This window comes from Porites lutea, chromosome 7, assembly GCF_958299795.1.
Source record: "Porites lutea chromosome 7, jaPorLute2.1, whole genome shotgun sequence".
In the NCBI taxonomy this organism is placed as follows: Eukaryota; Metazoa; Cnidaria; class Anthozoa; order Scleractinia; family Poritidae; genus Porites; species Porites lutea.
Window position 1 is genome coordinate 25,318,318 of NC_133207.1, and position 6,000 is coordinate 25,324,317.

General features: G+C 40.0%; 1 pseudogene; it reads right to left on the reverse strand.

Moving 5' to 3' along the window:
* Window positions 1–3,253: 3,253 nt before the first annotated feature.
* LOC140944670 (uncharacterized) lies at window positions 3,254–5,942 on the reverse strand (annotated as a pseudogene).
* Between the last annotated feature and the right edge of the window lie 58 nt (window positions 5,943–6,000).

Here is a 6,000-nt window from a genome sequence, read left to right on the forward strand (position 1 = left end):
TTTCGTATCTTAAAGAACGTAAAAAGTATATACCCTGCCCTGTATGCCTGTCTTTCCCTTTTTGAAAATGGTCATTTAACAACTAAGTAAGATTAAAAAGGTGATGTTCCAACGCGGTTATCCGTTCGTCAGATCCGCTATGACGAAGGACTAGTTGTCGAATCGTCAGCTTCTCAATCTCTCTACGGTGGCCAATTTACTTTATAAACTCAGTTGATCAAGCAGCGCCATTCTAGCTTTAGAATCCTTATTCATTTGATTAGGGTTCGTTATAAAGAAAGGCTGGCGCTGGGCAAATCACCTTTAATTAATCATAATTTGTATTAGGTGTATCTCTCAGGTTAGTACCCGCCGCGCTGTGATCAGACAATTTTGAGGGTCGTATTCTCCCATACTGTAATTGCTGAAAATCTGGAGGTCGCGAATAATCCAAATCTCAACAAAAACAAGGGTAGCACGGTGCGAGGCGATAGATGATTCGAACTCCACGTGATAGAATATCAAAGCAGATTTAATGACAGATCCTTAAAGTTCATAACAATAGTAGTCGCGTGTACAACAATTCAATGTAATAGCAATGTTCGTAGCCTAGTTACGACGTAACAAAACGTAGACGTAGACGTAGACGCAGCTAAACGTAGACGTAGCTAAACGTAGCTAGACGTAGATGTAGGTTCGAACTGAAAGCGATAATTAAAGAATACGAACTACTTAGATTAACCCTAAAATTAGGACTAAAGGGTAGAATAATCTAAACGACATAAAACTATGATGCAAGAAGCAGACAACTGAAAAATCCGATAATTGATACTTGAGCTAATTAACCGAGACAATAACATTTAACTCTCAGCGTGAATAAAACAATCAAAAAACTATATCGTAGCCATTCCGCTTGAACAGAACTTATCTTAAAAACACTAAACTAGATTATATAGAATACTTTGGTAACAGTAACAATAATCAATACTGTTTGATTCCAGCAGATTTGTCTTCAAATCAATGTCCTTCTCATGAGATAGCGGAAAGACTTGATAGTTCCACGAATTACAGTACTAAATAACTATAAGAAAATAAAAGACTTACTTTGGTCGACGACTCGCACCAAAAGTAGCAAAAAATAGCAATCTAGCAGCAGCAAAATATCTTCTGATAGCAACTCCGATGATAGCGGGATAACTGATAATTTCTAGTATTGCGTTGCCTCTTTTATAATAGAGTATACGTCAAGAGACTATAAAGGGGACAGAAAGGGCATCCCCCATATACACCCTATTCCATAGGTAATTCGTCTCGAGTTATTTTTAACATCACAGATCTCAAGGAGGATTAGACAACAGCCAATCACATAGCGCGAATGTGTTCCGCGTGGATGACCCACGCTGAGAGCCACGCGTCCTTCACGAAATGACGCAGAACAAAATGGGGGAAGACGCGGAGAGCGATTTTGCTATTCCTTTTGTCGACGAAAACGACTACAGCGAGATTTCTGCGAAAGCTGTGTCAGCGAAACCGAAATTAAAAAAGAATCGCCCTTCCTCTCTTGAATAGAACTAACAGTAGAGCAGGGAGATCCTTAACACAATGAATATTCTCTCAGGATCATTTATAATTTACAGTTTGAAGACAGCAATTTATGGTTTGATGTTTATTTTTTTCAGTCTTTATAGCGATTATTCCTACCCACACTTTGTCAATTGTAGGCGAACCGTCCTAAAGCTGAATTTCAAGGGACCATATTCAAGCTCAGAAGGAGAAATAAAATTTCGTCATTGCTTATTTACTTCCTCCATAAAACGCGAAATTAGGCATTTTCACGTCGTAGTCGTACAAAAACGGAAAAGAAATGAACAAAAAAGTGTGTTGCACGTGCGAAGTTGTTGTTTTGCTAATTAAACCTATTGTTTTTTTGACGTTCTAGTTGTCGTCCGCGTCGTTGGATCTTAAGGTGATTCCATAGTAAAAGAACCTAACATAGATTTTAGCTAAAACTTGGTACACTGATGTAACAAGTCAAGAAGATGATAAAAAAGTAATAAAAAGTGGGGGTCACCGTGCTCGTTTTGACGTCACAATGCTGACAAATACGGCTATTTAGGACCCTTTCACAAAAACCGCGGGCAACGCAAAACTAGACAAAAAGGAGAGATTTTTTCGATGATGCATGTGACATCACACAGAATTTGACTTATATGTATTGTTTATCCACTTACGTACCAGAAAAATGCCTTTTAATGCCCTTGTTTTGACTTTACGGTCCAAAATAGAATTAAATTGGACGCGCGCTTTTCGACCCGTGATGGCTCAATCCGTACAATTTAGTAACATTGCCAAAAAAATGAACATAGATTTGTGCCAATTTTTTTCGCATCGAAAGGAAGCACTGTCCTTATTAAAATCATGAAATAAAAAATGGGGGTCACCGTACTCGTTTTTGCGGTAGAGCTGCACAAAGTGCGCACCAAACGCATTTTCTCCGATTTTTGAGAGAGGACTGGGGCGAGTTTCAAAATAGAATGTATGTGAAAGGGGGAAGAAAGTATTAAAAAATCCGTTTTTTCAGAATTTACATCGAGATATCACATTTAGGGCACAATGTGATGAAGAAAGTGTTTAAATGAAAATCAAAGTGAGTAAGCACAAGTTAAACATCCACTATCGAGGTTCTCCGAGAGGAGGTCCAACTCAGCAACACGCGTACTGCTTACGTTATGCAGATTCCCAACACATTGAGTCTCACCTCGGCAAGAAACAACAGCAAGCAAAGATTCCAATAGCGTTTCTCTTCAGTCAACTTCATTTTAATAATATTACTTCACATGCTCTTTTTTACGGCAGCCACCTTGTTATGCGCAGTAAGAGATGCGCAGTGCAAAACTAGGGAATCACCTTAAACTCCCTAAATTGTACAAACGAGCGGTTTCAATAGACCGGCGAAATTTCTCATTTTATTAAAGCACTAAGGATACGACAACTTCGAGTTAAACTGATTTCACGGGTTGTCAAAGAGTCCAGGTGAGCGCCGACTCATTTCGCTTCAAGATTCAGGAATGCTCTCGATCTTTTTACGCTTTCATTGCCTCTCCCCCGACATGTTTTGCACGGCGTTTGGTCATGCGAAACCTCCACGAAACATCCACGCCTCGCGCGAGGTAACTTTATCCCGATTCTAAAAATAACTCGAGACGAATTACCTATGGAATAGTGTGTATATGGGGGATGCCCCCTCTGTCCCCTTTATAGTCTCTTGGTATACGTGTATTCTGCCTAGGGCGTTAACTAAGTAAAACTGTACCTACGCTTTACGCGTTTCCTAGCGGAAAGTACCGCACCATGACATAAGCGTGAAAACCTACGAAATGTTTCTAGAAAGATTGATATAATCACGTTTTATAACCTAAAAATAAAACTGTCTTAGAACAACTAAAATATATTATAGGACAAATGAACAAAAGAGCGTTTCAAAACTAACACATACGAGCCGCTAAATTTGCAAGTATTCTTTCCTGGGCGGCTAATTAACCTTGGAGATAAAATAGATATCCTATAGTATGTTTATAATCTCTTTTTCTGGGTCCGTAGTTGCGGATTCTCATTTTTTCTGTTGATTTATGGGGAAAAAATCCACTCGGTAACTTACAGTACGGATGGATAACTCGATAAGTAAGGGTATTTCAAGTGGTTATTTCATTCTATTAGTGGAATAATAAAACCAGGCTTGCATTTCAGTACTTCAACACAGCTTCGTTTCGAAACTATTTCTAGCATGTTATCTGTAAAAGCTCCTTCGATGGAGGTTTTGTGCCCAAATACGAGTCTCTAATTAGAGGGGGTTATGTAAATACAGTAGGACATTTTTGTGACCTATTTTCTCGACGGGGATATTCATAAAAGACCCTCAAAGCTTTAACTAAAGAGTAAACATGGTTGCATCATTCTGTTAATATGTAAAAAAATTGGCTTGTAGGTAGTTCAGGTTTTTGACTGGTAGTTTATAGCTGCCTTGTACCCAGACGTCTCTCTCGATGAAAATGTGCGCGCAAGGGAAGGCGCGTCTGTACCCTTCCCATGGTCCCTTGCGGTTCATCACCAGTCACTCGCCTCTACCTTGCGAAAAACGAAGCACCTGAGAAGAAGGCTGAGTTTATAGGCTTAGATCCGGTGATCCACGCTACCAAAAAGGCCGAGAAGGAAACATGGATTGAGCACCTCGAAAACTACACCCTATCCCTTGGTTTGCATCTATATTGCCTCAATATGTGAGAACAAAGCTTCTGAGGGAAGGGGGCCCAAAGAGAGCTAAAGAGTAATTTGGAATAACCCTTGATTGATTGATTGACGTTTAAGATATTTTACCCTTAACACATGATACGTTTGACTTCCCATAGTGTTATTTTCAGGTAAATGTTGTGTTCTTTCTCACTTTGGTTTGATCAGAAACTTTAAATTCTCAGCTGCATGTTATCTAAAATTGAGACTATTTGAAATTCTCCTCTTGGAAATAATTGTTCCCAGCTAAGGATGAGGCTGGGTTTTTCCAAAAATATAAGGTCCATGCTCCAAACGCACACTAATCTAAAGGCTGAACCAAAAGTTATTTTACTGAAATATATATCTTTGGTTTTACCTTTCTTGCTTATCCCCATTCATTTTTTCTGCTTGCTTACCAATCAGTGCCAGTTGCCATTGACTGACAGTGACTTGTGAATTGTTTAGTATGAATCACAAGACTTTCACACCCAAACCACACATTGCAATTAGAGTTGAAAACCATGCGAAATTAGCACCAAAAGCAATCTCCCCAACTTGAAAGCCACAGTTGGTGTACTGTGCGTACTGTAGGAAGAGTGCCAGCTGGAAGCGGTTGCAGAATGGGTGTTCTGTGGGCCAGTCTTCATCTGTTGTCATGTTAAGTTCCCTAAGCATTCGATTACACTGCGTTTTTACAGATGCAGCACAGTAGCTAGGGTACACAAATATATAAAGGTGTATAAAACTTCTGAGGAGATGCTGGTACAGGATGTACGAGTCTATGGCTTGCTGAAAATAAGATACCATGCTTGCAACATAAATGACAGTCGTTATAGCGAGCATAAACCAGTGAGTTACAAACCAGACCTTTAAGGACTCCGATGTGCTTGACATCTGTTTGCAAAGACGTTTATGAATACGAATGACGTCATCTAAGCTGCAGTCAATAGAGTTTTGTCTAATTTCTGCTTGGCACTGCATCACGCAATGTTTCATTGCGCTGGTAATAACCACAAACATCCAGGAGCTGGTGAGGATGGCCAACACTGGTAAACCGCTCATCAAATTTAGAAAAGTACCATAGGACGATTCTTTGAAATTGAAATAGAACCAAAATACCTCTACAACTAAAAAGAAGCCAAAGATCAACATCGAGACATTAAGTGTGACCCAAATAGAACGCCCTGCTGTAGAGAAAGCCTTCTCCAGGGTCACGCAGTAAACTGTCCTTTGTTGTAATTTCCACATACACCAAAAGAATGTCGCGTTTGACATCAGTAGAGCAGATGATCCAACCAATGACAGAATATCAACCAGTTCAATTCCACCTATTATCTGATTACCTAATTATCTGCTAAACTTGTAGATGATGAATTTGTGGAGGACGTATTTCCACAAAGCCAAGCGTTCAGGGGCGTTTGGGACCGCCTGCAGATGAAAGCCGTAAACAAATTGGCAATGACGAAATACATATCCACAAGCAAAAGAATTACGGCCATTATAGCGCGGAGTCCTTTGCTGGGATGCCAGAAACCTACGACAAACGCCGATCCCTTTACAAACATGCCAGAACAAAAGAGGTTTTTTAATCCGCACAGAATGTTGAACACAGTAGTAGAAAGGGATCTCTGAGAGGAGGAATGGTTAATTCGCTCACTCACGGAGTCATCAAATAGGTCCTCGTTCTCCTCCATTGCTCAGGAATTACTTCCGCGAAGACGCCGCATGGGGCCTAGACAAGTCACGCAATGG